The sequence below is a fragment of the Haliotis rufescens genome, unplaced genomic scaffold (genome assembly GCF_023055435.1).
Source record: "Haliotis rufescens isolate VD_foot unplaced genomic scaffold, xgHalRufe1.0.p SCAF_23, whole genome shotgun sequence".
NCBI lineage: Eukaryota > Metazoa > Mollusca > Gastropoda > Lepetellida > Haliotidae > Haliotis > Haliotis rufescens.
Window position 1 is genome coordinate 2,781,283 of NW_025963924.1, and position 16,828 is coordinate 2,798,110.

Consider the following 16,828-nt stretch of genomic DNA (forward strand, 5'->3'; position numbering starts at 1 on the left):
GCCGTTTAGTTGATAACCATGCTCAGACCAGTGATGTACAGGACAGTCCCACATCTGGAAGACCTCCTGTGACGACACATGGCAAAGCCAGGGACCTTCTTCGACTCATACGCCGAGAACCCTTTTGAACAAGTACTCAGCTGAAACAGCTGTGGTTGCCCAATCGTCGTTTCAGCACCAGAACCGTCAGGAAGCGGCTGAAAGCAGGAGGACTGAGGGCTAGACGAGTCATAAGGCGTCCCTTGTTGAGAGATCACCACAAAGCTACTCATTTAGCATGGTGTATTGCGCGAAAGAACTGGATTCTGAGAACTTGGAGACGGATCCACTGGTCAGACGAAAGTCGCTTTCTGCTCCATGTCACTGATGGAAGATCAAGTTTGGAGTCACCGGAACACGGACTACACCCCCGGGAACACTAAGCCGACTATTGCATACAGCGATGCTCAGTAATGGTTTTGGGGTGTATCTCTCATGATTGCAGGTTGGATTTGGTCACCATAAGGGGCAGCTTAACAGGTGCTCAGTACATCCAGGATGTCGATGATAGCATGTATAACATAAAATATTCACATAGAAAAAAATCACACCCCTCTATATACGTAGAAACAAGGAGTGACACCTGCCATCTTGGTTCTTGTTCAAGATTTCACACTCGGTTCGAATCACAGCTCGATATCGCATGAAATATGAAGGTAGGGATAATCTGCTTCAAAATGTTTAACTATGCTGTAGATTTCCTTGTCAATCCCAACATTTTGCAAGCAGGCCTACCATTGACGGTTTTGAATTTCCCTCCTTTCACTGTGTGCTAATATTTCGATCCTTTATTTTTTTTTTTAGCCAATCAGAAACATTTGGCAAGTTCAAGCCCATGTAGTGCCGTTATTTCCGGCCACCTTTTTCTTGTTTACCTCGGCGGTGAAGCTTAGGGTTGAGATTTAATGGTTATTTTAAAATAAAAACGAGGTATCTTGGTCTCATGGAATGGACCAACCATCGCACAAAGTCCTGTGGGATATTTGTCCATATCTGCTGGAGCATGTTCGAAGGTCCTGGAGTGACTGTGGAACACGTGGTTGATGTCAAAGGCGCGGATCCATCTCATCCCAAATGTGCTCGATTGGTGAGAGATCAGGGGAGTGAGCCGGCCAGGGGATGACATTCACGTTGTTTTGTTGAAGAGAATCCTGAACAAGTCGAACAATATGAGGCCAGGTGTTGTCATGTTGAAAGGTAAATGCCTGGGCCATGACGATGCAAAAAACAGTAGAACAACAGGGCCGATGATCTCGTCGCGGTAGCGCTGTCCATTGAGATTTCCCTCTACCACTATCAAACGGGTCCTCTGTCTTGCTGTAATCAAACCCCATACCATAACACTGCCGCCCCCCCAACTGATCTTCTTCCGTGACACAATGATTGACGTAACGTTCACCTTGACGTCGGTACACTCTAATCCGTCCATCCCTGTGGCTGAGGTGAAAACGAGACTCATCAGTGAATAGAACTTGTCCCCACTGAATGGCCGTCCAGCGTAGACGCAGTCTGCACCACGTGCTTGACGGTGGTTTCCTGTCAAAATGGGACGTCTGGCGGGTCTTCTGGTGACAATCCCTGCACATCTGAGGTGATGATGTACGGTTTGTGAAGATATTCGTTGAAGGCCAGGGATGCTTTTTGCGGTCATTGTTGCTGGCTGGAATCGATTTCGTAGGTGTGTTGTTCCAATCCAGTTGTCTTGTCAATTATTGGTTACGCGTGACCTGCCACTCCGAGGATGGTCTCTGACTGCATTTGTCTGTTGCCAACGTTGCCATAAACACCAAATGGTGTTTCTGTGGACGTTAAATTGTCTTGCAATATCACGTTGACTCGATCCTGCTTCAAGCATACCAATGGCTCGCAGACGCTCATTTTCGGAGAGGCGTAGCATTTCGTAATGTTGAATAATTGCGTAATTTTGTTGTTTTTCTGAGTGGTTGTTGTCAGCACAATGCTAATCAATGCATATGGAATCCTGTTAACACACGTTTTTATACCAATTCTTGGGTATAGTGAAATGCATGGGGTTTGCATAAAAGTCAACTTTTGCATGGAATGCATGCTTTTCTGTAGCAGTTGCGTTTTTGTGACTTGATTCCATACAAGTACTACAATATTGAAAACCAAACTTTACTTGTTCGAAAAATACACTAAAATATTGGTGTCACAGGAACTTTTGTTATTGAGTATATTTCATGTGATAATGAGCTATGATTCGGACAGAGTGCGAAATCTTGAATAACAACGGAGAAGGCGGGTGTCACTCCTTGTCTCTATGTATATGGAGGGGTGTGATTTTTTTTTTTATATACAAATATATTATGTTATACACGCTATCATCAAGTTCCTGTGCCTCTTGCTACTTGACCTCTGTATATGGATGACAATGCCAGGCCTCATCGTTCTCATGCAGTCTAGGATTACATGAGAGCCAATGCAATAACAACTCTACTCTGGCCAGCAATGAGCCCAGATTTGAACCCCCTTGAAAATGTTTGGGGTATTCTGGGGCGGTCCATACAGGTACGAGATCCTCCTGTACAAGATTTACGCCAGTGTGTGGAAGCAGCATTGCATCAGGAGTGGTTGTTGTTGACCCATCAATAGATCCAACGTCTGGCTGGAGGCATGAGATGTAGGGTGGAATGCGTCATCTGGGCACATGGCTGATTTAATACACTCCTGATCTGTTTCACGTGTCATGTCAAGTGGAGACTTTATGGAACATTTTCACATGAAACATCAAGCGTAACTCGTTTACTTGCTCCTGCAGCTCAATACTTTTTTTTAGGTATTGTCCAAGGTCAAAAACAGTACCTGAGTTACCATGATGTTTATGTCAGTAAACTTCAATCGCAACTCACCAATATCTTCTGTATTTGTTGTCAAATGTTTGTTCTATCTGATGACATGCTATCACATGCCATGATTTTTGCCATTTGTCATGGTTCAGAAATAGAGGTGTGCTTTTTTCTTTGTGTATATATTGTTATAGAATTTCTGTATAGAACCACCTTTCATTTTTGTGGAAGCTTCGTTGGAACCCCAGATAAGACTCTACCCAAAAAGGTACTAGGAGTTTTACTTTACTAAGAAAGTGTTATCCCAAATATAACATTTGTGTTAGGTGTTTGCTTTTCATAACAAAGTCATAGATTTACGACCAAGTATTTTTCTGTAGTCTTCACGAGAAATGCATTATTTAGACACACAGAGGACAATGTATACATTCACTCCCTTTGTTTCTGCACTATGACAATCGTTCTATGTTTTCAAATTTGTTGCCAACAATTCTGTCCATTAGGAGATAAACGTGCTGTGTTTGAAAATTAGATTTATGTTAGACCGAATTGATACCAAACGGATGGCTTTTTTATGTTGTAAATAAGTAACTGCTTGGTCATATGAACCCTCCAAACATGACAGAAACCTGCTTACTGTTTGGTGTAGTACTGTACCCTCTTCCAACACTACATTGGATGGCCTGACCTACTTATTATCCCCCGCCACGAAGTTGGTTGGTTGGTTGGTTGGTTGGTTGGTTGGTTGTTTAACGCCGCACTCAGCAATATTCCAGCAATATGACGGCGGTCTGTAATTAATCGAGTCTGGACCAGACAATCCAGTGATTTATATCATGAGCATCGATCCACGCAATTGGGATCGATGACATGTATCAACCAAATCAGCAAGCCTGACCACCCGATCCCGTTTGAAGCATAGTCGCCGTTTATGGCAAGCATGGGTTCCGCCACCAAGTGGAAGGGGGATATAGGAATGGGTGCCGTTCGTCACATTTCCTTTCCGGAGCAGATCTTGTAAGCCGTACCATATTTCTTCACCAAACTTGGCACATAGATAGGGCTAGTGGTGAACTGGTGCCTTTTGATAGTTTGGGATTTATTAAAAAAAATATATAAAAATTTCAAGTTTCCATAGCAACGACTTTGGCTTAGACTGAAAATAGCGGTAGTCCTCGTTTCCAGAGCAGATCTTAAAAATCCATTTTTAGAGTTTCCATGGCAACTACTTGGATTTAGACTAAAAATGGTGGTAGTCCTCGTTTCCGGAGCAGATCTTAAAAACCGTACCATATTTCTTCACCAAACTTGGTACATTGATAGGTCTAGTGGTGAACTGGTGCCTTTTGATAGTTTGTTTTTTTTAATGAAATTATTATCGAAAAATGGACTGGAGCAAACCATCTGACTTGTGATTTTGAGAGAGCTACATCATCCCCAGGACCAAAGAGCGTTTAACTTGAGAAAGTGACCAAAGGTAGAAGGGTACAGTACCCGACACCTAAGGTTACATTAGGCCATTTACAAAAAGGCCCAGTGAACATAGTTCACAGGAGCTAATGCATTGCACACAAACGGACATGTCATATTGGCGGGGGATATGAGTATTTCATGCTTATTTTCTTGGAAGTAGTTGTTGACAGTTACGCACCAATTTGAAATATTGAAAGCGGGAGACGTGCCAGTTTTTACATTTTGTGCAAGATTGAAATCTAAAGTGACAGTGGTGAATACTTGACTGACTGGAAAATCTTAACCCTGCAGAATTGATGAATTATCCCTTTTTTTTTATTGGCTGACAAGTCTGTGAAGCAATATGTCGGTGTTGTAAGTGAAGTGTGCAGTGAAGCGGTCATAAAATCAGACACATTTTCAATCCAAATAGATTATGTCTAATTTTATTGTCCATTCAAATTCTAGTATTTCACATAGTCATGGTAGATCTCTGTGAAGATATTTGCCAAGTCCTGTCGTAAATCTTGTTACTGTCTCAATTATTAACATGTAGGATAACATGAGAACATGGATTCAGGGTAATTTTGCCACAATATTTGTAAGTGATTTAGTGTATGCTTGACAGCTGTCAACTGCCCTCACAGTCTCCAAGTCTTAACCTATGTTTGTTCTCAATAGTACCATGTCAGATATTAGCACAAATTTAGTTTCTTCATCATGTTCGATCTGTTCGTACACTTTGTACACCATAAGGACAATACCAAATGATAAAATAGAAACTGACTGTTTTGTAAATTTCACTTGTAATGGAGTTGACAATAAGTTGAAGTAACTAAATGATATTACTTCTTTGGAGACCGAGCCCTCTAAATAAATCTATATAATAATATTTGATCAAAACTGGGTTTTTTTATTGGCATTTTATCATCACTTTAATAAGTTACATATTTATTGTTGGCATTAAAACATTATATATTGTTATCTTCTTATATAAATGCTATGTCTAAGTCATTGGCTTTGTCATTATGTTGTTATCCTTGTACATTCATCCCACCTGTTTTTGTGTCAACATTTTGATATATATATATAGTACTCTATGCACTTAGTAAGTATTCACCTGATAAAGGAGCAAGAAGTAGCTCTGAAACATCATACAAAGAATAAAAGAAGTTGCTATCCATAATAAGTGTGATGTATTCATGTTCTCCCAATCAATCATGCCTATCAAAGAATTTAATTAATGTGGATTATTTCTTATCCTGACACAACACATTGCAATGCTTATCCCACAGAAGCAACAGGGTCTGCAACTTGCAGTATTGACAGATTATGTCTGGATTAGGCAAGGTGCAACAGAAGTGCTCTCGACACTAATCCTGTATCACCTGTCACATCCTACCCTAACATGTAGGACTACGCTCCATGTCCGACTACCTGTGTAACTCTCGATACGTGATGTCCGGAGGATCGGAACTAAAGGATGTAGCGTTTAACAACCCAAGCCCAACAATCCCTCAGAATATTTATTGAATCACATGACACAAAGTAAATATCTGGCAATGCACTGAGTACAGTGATGATTTGTCTACGATGCACAGCAGGATCTGACATTGTTCATGAGGTGAACAGAAATCTAAATAAGGCACTACCAAAAGCAGATGGATCTGCCTCGTTTCCCTCAACTTCTGCAGAACTCTGGGTAGTACTGCCGTTAGTGGGAACATGTATGCATGAAGGTGTTCCCAGGAGATGGCGAGAGTGTCATGATCCCAAGCCAGTGGATCTGGAAGTGGGGACACGAAGACTGGCAACTGATGGTAGCGAAAAGATTGATGTTTGGCATGGTCAGTTGTTAACACACCCTCTGAAACAGATCGGGATGCAATTGCCATTCCGTCGGTGTGGACTGAAGGCAAGACAGGGCGTCCACGACTATGTTTGTGACTTCTGGAATGTGACAAGCCCTGACTTCCATCGACACGATGTCTATCAGCTGGTAAAACTGAAAAGTTTGGTCTAACAAATAGCTGAAATGTGTGGGCCCCATCTTCTTGACGTAATGAGCCACCGTGGCATTGTCGGTGGAGATTAGCACATGGGAGCCCTTGAAGTGTTGTCTCTACTGCTTCACAGAAAGAATCACAGCCAAAACCTTGAGGCTGTTGATATGCATGCCTGCCTGCTCTTCTGTCAACACCACTGAAGTGTTAGGTGATCCATATGCGCGCCCCATACCCTCAGTGATGCATCCAAGAAGAGATGGTGTTTTGGCCCGAAATTTCACAGAGATTTCACCAGCATGGTAGCAGCACAATCAGCTCTGGGTCATTCAGACGGAACCATGGCTGGGGATAACATTGCTTAGGTCTCAGTTGAAGAAAACCCCTATGTGTTGCGTCTTGGGTCGACGTCAGTAGACCCTGTAGACTCTGCCAATCACGGACTGTCATGTCCTGGGTTACAGCCTGTCGAATTGACGATTGTATCTTCTGCCGCCTGTCCATTGGCACCATTAGTAAACTCCTGATCTATTGCCGTGCAACAGGGCTACCACTGGATTCATGAAAATAACCACGGGGCTGAGAAAATTCCAAATGGCAGGACTTGCCATTTGAAGTGCCTCCCCAGGAACAGGAATCTGAGTAAAGGTTGGTGCCTGGAGATCCAAAGATGCCATGAAGTCCCCCGGACATATGGTTAACCTCAAGTCTTTGAGGGATAACATCTGAAAATACGTCCTAGACTCCAGACACAACTGGCGGAAAGTTTTCAGGTTGTGGATCATGCACATCCTGTTGGGTCTTTCTTGGGGACCAGGAATATCCTGGAACAAGAAAACAGTGTTATCACTATCCCCAGCCATGGGAGACATTAGAACTTTGTTTGTTCATACCGTAGTGAATATAAACTTTAAAATAGAATCCTATAAAGCCTTTAGAAGAGAAACGTACTTGGGTCGCTTTATGTCATCAGTAGAAATGATTGAATGTAAAATTAATACACACAAAAACCCCGTCTCTGGAAAAAATAACTCAGTCTTGATAAGTATCTAAGATCTTAGATTAGCTAACTTCAGCAGTTTCATAGAAAACTTCTCCACAACGCAGACACTATGCACTAAGTAAACTAAGATGGATTCAAGAAACGTCAGTAGTTTCTGTGAAAACTTGTCCCCATTGCACAAAGTATGCACTGAGTTGAAAAGCATAGAGCAAGGGCTATAACTCTGTAAAAAATGAATTTACGACACCAGTTTTTTAATTCATTTGAGATCATGACCAGGAAAAGCAGTGTGTAAAAAATTTCATTTCTCTGATTTAAATATTTTGGGGGAAGCGGACGGACGAAAGACGAATGGATAGACGAATGAACTCCGTTCCTATATCCGCCACGAAGTGAGGCAGGGGATGATAACCTGGTTTTACCACCGCTCTTTTCCTTAAAAGAATGTTGATATTGTCGGCCGGCAGGATGGCACGATCCCTGGTGAAATGGCAGGTATCTGGCGCTATGGTTAATGGCGGCTGCCCTCTCAGGTTGATGCGATAGCCATGTTTTAATGTAGAGATTACCCAAGGGTTGTGTATTATTTGCTGCCATTTTTCCCAGTAAACCGCCAGTCTGCCGCCTGCTGGGGGAGTCTACCACTGGAGTTACTTGTGGCCTCTGGTACCAAAACAAAAGTTCCCTGAGATGTCTGCGCTGGGGTTGGAAGGTTTATTTCAACCTCCGCCACGTCCTCGGACACAAAAAACGAATCAGTGCCCGACTCTTTGTCTGGTACTGACCATAAGCTCCAAAATTTTGTAAAACCTTTGGGGCGATCAGTGAGTGTTGAACTTTCAGCCTGTGTCTTTGCTGTATTGTCCACCTTGCCGTTGAATAAGGTGAGGCCAGACTAAGCTTGTTGCAACAACACGTCGTGCACATGTTGATGTCCCAAGACAATTCTTACAAAATAGCCTGTCTCCTAAAGAGAGTCATCGATCCACACGCATGTAACAAAATGTTTGCCATGCTCTCTACATAAGAGGCAATTTAAAAAGCCGCTGACAACAAGGAAATAGCACAAGGTTAAACAGAGTCTCCTGGATTATCTTAATCATGGCCTCCAAAATGGACACTGCCAGTGAGAGTGGCATCAGTGAGTGGCATAAGTCACTGTCAATTGCCGCAATCCACCTCTAAATCCAAACTTCTGCGTATCTTTATCCATGGAAGGCAACACAACGGGGAATAGTAAACCATGCAGCTTAAACTTTGACGTACCAAATCCATGTTTGCACGACGATCCTTTCCAGTCAATCACCTCAAAGGCCTCATTCAATAAGTCTGGGAAGTTGAGAATCATGTGGACTGGTGGCAGTGTGAGAGTCCGAGTTGATTCTCTCTCTGCAATCTGGAAAGACAACACCTTAGGTTTCTTGGGGTTGCTCGGTTTCAAACCGAACGCGTCTGCCACCTAGGATCTGTTTAATCAAGGAGTTCCATTGTGTTGATACCCTCTGCATCAAGAGTCTTCCTCGGGAGATAGAACATGTAGGGGAGCTGGGTAATCTCTCGAGGACAGGTAGAGGAGGCGCTACCAGCATAAAAGACATCCTTGGTGAAGGTGCCATGATAGGCAACAGAGCAGCTTGCACAGTCATAGGTGGCGTCCAATCAAAGCGTTGTGGACCCAAAGGTGCAATCACCTCGTCCTCCTCCGGACGCTCACCTCATAATCAACGCCAATTGGGGAGGTGGCGCTCAAGTTTGAGCCAGCTCCTCTGCCAGCTCTAGTGGTTGATGCTGGAGCACTCGTCCTAGAGCGTAGGGATGTCTGGACCAGACAGGTAATAGTAGCTATCAAAGCCAAAGTGGTTAGAGTTGTTGCTGTTCCAGGGACAACAGTCACTGCGGCAGGCATGGTGACCAGTGCAGAAGTCATGGTCAAACGTTTTGGGTTCTGTGTTATAGGATCAAAGTCCAGAAGGGAATTTGGAAGGTGTTGTGTTTAAGAAATCAGTGAATTGTTTGTATTCTGGTGGGTTTTTTTGCAACTTAAAAAGTTACAGTGAATACAATTTTCAATACTTGAACATGCATTTCCTGCATTTGCAACACAATACAGTGTTAATATGTTGGTTCTGCCTTTGCACAAGTCAGCTAATTCACACACCTCAGAGCGCAACACTCAATCATATTATCAATCAATCAATAACACTCAGTCATATTGAGTCATCTGTGGGATGACACAACATCCTGCTACAACAACAAAACATTTCAGGTATGAACGTATTATGTCGGTAGATCAACCCAGCAACAGGCAGACTAAGTCATCAATTTCCCTGACCATCTAAATATAGTCATGAAATCACAATATATCTATATTTCTCATATTATCTGATTACACAAATCAAAACTATGGTCAGCTTGTGAGAACAAGTGACATTATTTTCCTTTGTCTTACTACAAAGGTTGGTTTCAAGGTACATGTACCAATATCAGTAATCTGACCATTGGTGCTGTAAACAATAGTGAGTTGGTGCGATTTACAGACACACGATTAAAATACCACCTTGTAATTAAAAGAGAAACAGAAACTTCCAATAAATGACTTCCAACAATCTAAGTTACCATGCTTACAAACGAAACCGGCAGGCCCGAATGCTTAGCAATCGGTTTGAAGCATAGCTGTTAAAATAAGAATAGGTTTAAACAAATAACATATAAGAAGTACTGTTCTCAGTAATCTTTTACTGGACGTAAAATATTTTTACTGTCAACACATAAATGTAAGTGTTCTGAAGCCTGCATGCAACAGGCACATGGGTGGGTAACTTTGACACTGACAGTTGTAGATGAGGCTACCCCATTGCACTGAGTGACTCTTGAGTTCTCTTCGCAACAGGCTGTTCATCAAATTCTGCTCTGTTGAATCCTATTGTATTTGATGAATTACAGTTGTTGACATTGACATTGGAAAGTAGTTCTGGCAAAGAGTTATCGTCAACGCTGTGAAAATATCACTTTTCTAAACTTTAGAAATTACAGTCTTTCACACTCTCTCTTATATAATAAATGAACTTTCCTCCCACATCTCACATGTTCACTTGTAAAATAAAACAAATTTCTAAAGACATTAATATCTGGTTTAATATTCAGATGTCACAACTTAAAGTAGTTCTGCAAGTGATAGTAACCTGTTTAAAATTGACTCAGAATGTGTAACCTTGTTGAAAATTTACATACCTAGTAGTTTTTCCCATACTCTGCTACCAGATTTCACCCTTGTATTTGGTAATGTAAACACAACTGGTTATTATTAAAAGATTATCTAGCTAGTGCGGCGAAACATTATTTCACACACTGTCTCTAATGTCAATAACATTTCATGATTCCTCCTGTCTTCCTCTCTATTAAGCAAGAGCCACGTCTATACTCACATTGGTATCTGGTTCTGCCTGCTCATCACGGCTGATACTCCCCCTTCTGATTCTCTGAAACCAGAAAACATCTTAAATATATAACTGCAGCAGTCTGTGACTGAAGTCTAGTAAAATTAGGTTAGGTCTAGTAATCTCAGAAAGATTAGTCCAAATGATAACGCTATTAAAATGATGCTGAGAGCCAAATTCTGGCTGGCAGCCTCAACTCAGCAATGTTCCAGCTTTTTGAAGCCAAGATCGAGTAAAATTAGGTTAGGTCTAGTCATCTCAGAAAGATTAGTCCAAATGATAACGCTATTAAAATTGTGCTGAGAGCCAAATTCTGGCTGGCAGACTCAACAGAGCAATGTTCCAGCTTTATGATGGTGGCATGTAAATAATCTAGACCAGATAATACAGTAATTGATATTATGAGTAATGATCCAAGCCATTATGATACAATGTAACACAGTTAACCAATTTAAGTCACCGATCCTGACCACCCGATCTATCAAGTCCCCTCATGACCAGCATGAGAATACCCACAGGGTGGGATGAAAATATCAACGCATGTCGGTCTGACGTTGATTAATGAACAATTTGCATACTCGTATATGCAAGAGGCCGACGTATGGTTCTCAGTAGGAAGTGACAAGTCGGAGACAATGGCTTGCGGTATATACAGTTTTACTTTATACATGTTGATATATACATACAAAAGACACAATGTGCCAGGTCAGCACATGGTGGTAGTGGTTGGTGTCTAGGTGCCCCGGAGCACCCAGCCTAACCCAAGCTAGGCTAAGGGTAAGACTTTTCTTTTCTCCTTCCTACTCTCCTCTCTGGACCAAGGCTTATATAGCCAAGGTCACCTGACATTTAGTAAGTAATAAATATAAATGTAAACAGTAAATCATCAGTGACATACTTGCACATCCTGTTCAGTATGGCAGACGGTCGATGTACACAAAAATGGGGATTAACAATTAGGATTAGTATCTTATAAATAACAGCAATTAAATGTTTCAAGGCATATAGATGTCATGGCTCCAGGGTAATGAGCCTTTGCAATTAAATGTTCTTCAGACAATGGGTGTCGTAAATCAGTCACCATGACAAATAGAAGGCTTGAAACTTTGCACTATTCCATCCTAGATTATCAAGTGTGTCAAACATGTATCTCTATCCCATACATGTTTAAAAACAATAATAATTTTTTTAGTGTGCCCACGGACTTATAGGTCTGTGGTGTGCCTAAGTTTTTCATAAAATAAACATAAGATTACACTTAGATTATAGTTTGTGGTGTTACGTATAGGTTAGAATGCTCCTCAAGGGCAATATGGACCACTTCCGACCCTGGTTAATACAAATTCCATGTTTGGACTCACGTTTTTCAAGTTATGCTCCGGAAAAGAAATACACACGGATGGACAGACAGACAGATAGACGAAGACTATATCCCCCTGCAGTATATGATATGTGCCATAAAAAGTGCCGAAATTTGCTGGGCTTTTAGGAATAAGAAAATATCAGACAACACTTTGTACTATCTGTTTTTCAAACCAGCTTTATGGCCTATTTGCAGTTAATTTTACACCATCATATAGGAAATCTAATATTCTACATCTCTGCATAATTTTATAGCTGCAGATAGTCCCAGTGCCGTACAAGCTCAATTGTCGCATAACCTTAACTTTTTCAGATGTTCCGAAAATCTGAATTCGTTTTGCCACCAGCTCCCATGAACGGTTTAGCAATATGAACGGTTTCAGTTAGTAATAACTCTCAAATAGAAGTAGGGGACCATGAAGTATAAATGTTATACCCAGTTTCAGAATAAAGATAAGTGTTGATAACAAACATCCTATGCAAGAATGTTAACTTCAGTAAAACTTAACACCAAAACACATTCAATAGTTTGCATGTGTGATTTTGACAAATTCTTGGAAAGTTGATTAATCTCTGTGGGCCAGTATCTCTGTCAGTCTTATTTATTTTGCACATCATATAGATGTGATTTACTTGATTTCATTCATTGTTTATGTATAAACTAGCAATTTATTGCATTTGGAACACTGCTAGCAATGCAGCATCTGCACCACCCAGAGCCTGTATGGGTTACTGGCATGCTGGAAACTGGCAGAAGTTAGTATGCAGCGGTCAATACATTTAATGTTTCACAGTCTGTGAAGCAGACCATGGAACAGATACCCCAAATGTTAACTGACCCTGTTCCACGCGTCCCAGGTCAATGACAAGAATACAAGATTGATTGCTTGGAAACCTGGATCTACGAAATCTAGCTCAACAATTTGCAACCATAGTCTTTGGTCTAAATGCAGCTAATCTCCATGGTCGACAGCCTCTTGTTGTACCGCCACTTACAAATCATAACAGTGCCAACAGACGTCAATTACACATCGTCAAAACTGGAGTTATCGTTGCTGGTCCTGTTTCATGTTTTTAGATGAGTTCCGAATCACTGTCAATCCAATGTCAACCCTTGAAAACCTCATGAGCGTTGGCTGGGAACGTGGGGTGGCCTCACTATGACAGATAGAAACTAGCAGGTCCACTTGTCATATAATGATAACATGTAACAAAACCCTTAAATATGCAATGCACATGTCCAGCAGCACAACACCCATAGAATGCCATGGCCAGCAATGAGCTCAGACCTTCCCCTTGATAGGGAGACGTATGCGTCAACTTCACAAGCTGCCAACCACGTTGGAGTGGAGTGGGACCGGCTCCCTCAAAACTCCATTTGGAGATTCATTCTTATCATCACTCTTCCAGTGAATAAATGTTTAACAAATCTGGGAGGTCTTTGATTTATTCCATTTTAGCCCTATCGTCTTTCGCCTTCAAGAACGTGGCGGTCATAACATCGATTCTACTTCACTACCGGATGCAATGTGTTCCCAATGTCGTTCATTAAACTTCAGATATTATCATGAAACTATTAGGCTAACTATACTAGAAACCAGGCCTAATACGTATATTTGTCCATTTTCCTGCCAAAAAATCTTACCACAGTGTCCACTGAGTGCTTTTTATTGAAAGGGGAAAGTTCCACAGCATTTTCGTTCTGTCTCTAAAAAGAAGGTAGTCCGTACCCTTTAGCCCTGGTTTTTGTACGATAACGATATGACGACAGCGTTGCAAAAGGGCGCACCTAAAATCCCCTCGTATCGACTCCACTCCGAGTCCGTCGCAATGATGACATGCATTTCCCTGTATCTTCGTATAGTCTATAACAAGAGAGAGGAAGAATTCACCTTTTTCCGAATTAATGACGATGAAACCGGATGGAAATGATGCTTCTTGCAGGAATTTTGTCCGTACGTACCGGAACTTGGCGGAGTATACATTCGGAACGTCTCTGTTTTACATCCTATTTCGTCGAATATTACGATGCCGATTTATTCTGATTGACATGTCGTGACTAGCACGGAAGGGCGTTGACATACTGACATATCGTATCTAGTACTTTCATCAAAAGTAGACAACTTTCATGGATAAAAATCAATAGTTTGTAAATGGAATATACTCTGATTTCACACATCATGTCAGTTTACAATGTGTCAATTAGAAGTATGGTGCAAGGCGAAATATTTCAAAATTGACAATTCTATAAATTATGACATTATCACTGTGGTTTTGGTCGTTTACAGAATAAATTACTTATTTTTCTTACCAGATGTTAATATATCTTCATGGAATAGTGTGAAGGGGTAAATTCCACAAATATTTTGCTGCCATTGTAAAACAAGTTAATACCCACCATACCCACCATATTCACCAAGGTACGCGGAACTGGGTGCCGTTGTACAAGGCGATCTTAGTGCTACGGCTATTGTAAGACAATGTTGAAGTATGTGAGTTACGATCATCTTAGCGCTAAGATCGTTTTGTGCAAGTGGGCCCTTAGCTCTAAGGTGGTCGTAACTCCTGTACCTAATATAGACTTACGACAGCCGACCCGTGTAGATCCGGGTTTGAATAGGTCTTCAGCAACCCATGCTTGCCGCAAAAATCAACTATGCTTGTCGTAAGAGGCGCCTAACGGGATCGGATGGTCAGGCTCGCTGACTTGGTTGATGCATGTCATCGATCCCAATTGCGTTGATCGATGCTTATGATGTCAATCAATGGATTGTCTTGTCCAGACTCGATTATTTACAGACCGCCGTCATATAGCTGGAATATTGCTTAGCGCGGTGTTAAACAACAAACAAACAAACAAAACGATCTTAGCCCTAAGGTGATCGAAACTCTCATACCTTAATACAGATTTACGACAGTTGTAGCGCTTAGGTTGTTTTGTACAACGGCAGCCTGATCTAAAAGAAAGACCCGCTTATAAAAATCTCATATCGACATAAAGTGTTTGAAGTCATAAGAAATAAATTATATGAGAGAGAGACAGAAGCGAGAAATGTCAGTTGCAGCTCTTTTTTTCAGGAAATAACGTGTAAACTTTGTATTTGTATTAAACCTTTTATTTAGTTTTATACATTTGGGTATCATTGAGTATTCGATGTCCGGAAATGAAACCATTTTTGAACCAATGTTTATAACCTCCGTCTAACACCATCTTGCAACTAAAATCACCTGTCGGCGAATACTCAAGAACAGAGAATCGACATTGAACATACAAAAGTGAAACAATATTATGTTCGTAGCTCTCTTTTTTCATGCAGTTGTGAAACAGACATCAGAGATGATGTCATTTACTAATGGGGGCGGTCGGGTAGCCTAGAGGTTAAAGCGTTCGCTCGTCACGCCGAAGACCCGGGTTCGATTCCCGACATGGGTACAATGTGTGAAACCCATTTCTTGTGTCCCCTGTCGTGATATTGCTGGAATAATGCTAAAAGCGGCGTAAAACCATACTCACTCACTCATATATACTCAACAACAAAAGTTCCCGTGACACCAATATTTTAGTGCATTTTTCAAACAAGTAAAGTTTGGTTTTCAATATTGTAGTACATGTGCATGTATGGAATCAAGTCACAAAAACGCAACTGCTTCAGAAAAGCATGCATTCCATGCAAAAGTTGACTTTTATGCACGCCCCATGCATTTCACTACCCAAGAATGGGTATAAAACATGTGTGTTAACGGGATTCCATAATGCATTGTTTAGCATCGTGCTGACAACAACCACTCAGAAAAACAACAACAACATTACGAAATGCCACGCATGTCCGAAATTGAGCGTCTGCGAGCCATTGGTATGCTTGAAGCAGGATCGAGTCAACGTGATGTTACAAGACAATTTAACGTCAACAGAAACACCATTTGGTGATTATGGCAACGTTGGCAACAGACGAATGCAGTAAGAGACCATCTTCGGAATGGAAGGCCACGCTTAACCAACAATCGACAAGACAACTGGAGTCGAACAACACACCTACGAAATCGATTCCAGCCACCAACAGTGACTGCAAGAAGCATCCCTGGCCTTCGACGAATATCTTCACAAACCGTACTTCGCCGCCTCAGATGTGCAGGGATTGTCGCCAGAAGACCCACCAGACGTCCTATTTTGACAGGAAACCACCGTCAAGCACGCCTACAGTGGTGCAGACAGCGTCTACGCTGGACGGCCATGCAGTGGGGATAAGTTCTATTCACTGACGAGTCTCGTTTTCACCTCAGCCACAGCGATGGACGGATTCGAGTGTACCGACGTCGAGGTGAACGTTACGTCAATCATTGTGTCATGGATCGGTTCGAGGGCGGCGGCGTTATGGTATGGGGTGGGATTACAGCAAGATGTCTCAATGGACAGCGCTACCGCGACGAGATCATCGGCCCTGTTGTTCTACCGTTTTTGCGTCGTCATGGCCCAGGCATTACCTTTCAACATGACAACGCCCAGCCTCATATTGCTCGACTGGTTCAGGATCCTCTTCCACAATATGTGAATGTCATCCCCAGGCCAGCTCGCTCCCCTGATCTCTCACCAATCGAACACATGTGGGATGAGATGGATCCGCGCCTTCGACGTCAACCACGTGTTCCACAGACACTCCAGGAACTTCGAAACATGCTCCAGCAGATATGGACAGATATCCCACAGGACTTTGTGCGACGCCTGGT

General features: G+C 41.8%; 1 long non-coding RNA gene across 1 annotated transcript in view; it reads right to left on the minus strand.

The window, feature by feature from the left end:
- The window catches only part of LOC124120682, a 103,753-nt gene extending 89,679 nt beyond the window's left edge, over positions 1-14,074 (minus strand). The window contains exons 1-2 of the long non-coding RNA XR_007222755.1: positions 13,996-14,074; positions 10,730-10,783 (exon numbers count right to left, since the gene is read on the minus strand). This is a non-coding gene — a long non-coding RNA (uncharacterized LOC124120682). The remainder of the gene's footprint in view (positions 1-10,729; positions 10,784-13,995) is intronic.
- Between the last annotated feature and the right edge of the window lie 2,754 nt (positions 14,075-16,828).